The following is a 756-nucleotide window of genomic DNA, read 5'->3' on the forward strand; positions in this document are numbered from 1 at the left end:
GTGGAGTTATAGGTGTTTCCATAAGGTTCACCTAAGTAATTTACCTCTGCTATTGCAGGGTTCTCAGGATCATAAGCTTCTTCAGGAGAAGCCTCTTGAGTACTGTTGGATGCAGCCTGCATTGCATGCAGACTCTGAGAGATCATATTAACTTGCTGAGTCAATATTTTATTCTGAGCCAATATGGCATTCAGAGTATCAACCTCAAGAACTCCCTTCTTCATAGGCGTCCCATTGCTCACAGGATTCCTTTCAGAAGTGTACATGAACTGGTTATTAGCAACCATGTCAATGAGTTCTTGAGCTTCTGCAGGCGTTTTCTTTAGGTGAATGGATCCACCTGCAGAAGTGTCCAGTGACATCTTTGATAGCTCAGATAAACCATCATAGAATATATCCAGGATGGTCCATTCGGAAAGCATGTCAGAAGGACACTTTTTGGTCAACTGTTTGTATCTTTCCCAAGCTTCATAGAGAGATTCACCTTCTTTCTGTCTGAAGGTTTGAACATCAGCTCTAAGCTTGCTCAGCTTTTGAGGAGGAAAGTACTTGGCTAAGAAAGCCGTGACCAGCTTATCCCAAGAGTTCAGGCTGTCTTTGGGTTGAGAATCCAACCATAATCTAGCTCTGTCTCTTACAGCAAAAGGGAAAAGCATGAGCCTGTAGACTTCAGGATCTACTCCATTAGTCTTAACAGTATCACATATCTGCAAGAATTCAGTTAAGAACTGAAAAGGATCTTCAGATGGAAGTCCA

General features: G+C 42.2%; 1 non-coding gene across 1 annotated transcript; it reads left to right on the forward strand.

Moving 5' to 3' along the window:
- The first annotated feature begins 416 nt into the window (after positions 1-416).
- LOC148571931 (small nucleolar RNA R71) lies at positions 417-524 on the forward strand. Its single transcript, XR_015908808.1, has one exon. It is a non-coding gene; the product is annotated as a small nucleolar RNA R71 (small nucleolar RNA).
- Positions 525-756: the final 232 nt, after the last annotated feature.

This window comes from Arachis ipaensis, chromosome B3 (genome assembly GCF_059453495.1).
Source record: "Arachis ipaensis isolate K30076 ecotype BB chromosome B3, ASM5945349v1, whole genome shotgun sequence".
Taxonomy (NCBI): Eukaryota; Viridiplantae; Streptophyta; class Magnoliopsida; order Fabales; family Fabaceae; genus Arachis; species Arachis ipaensis.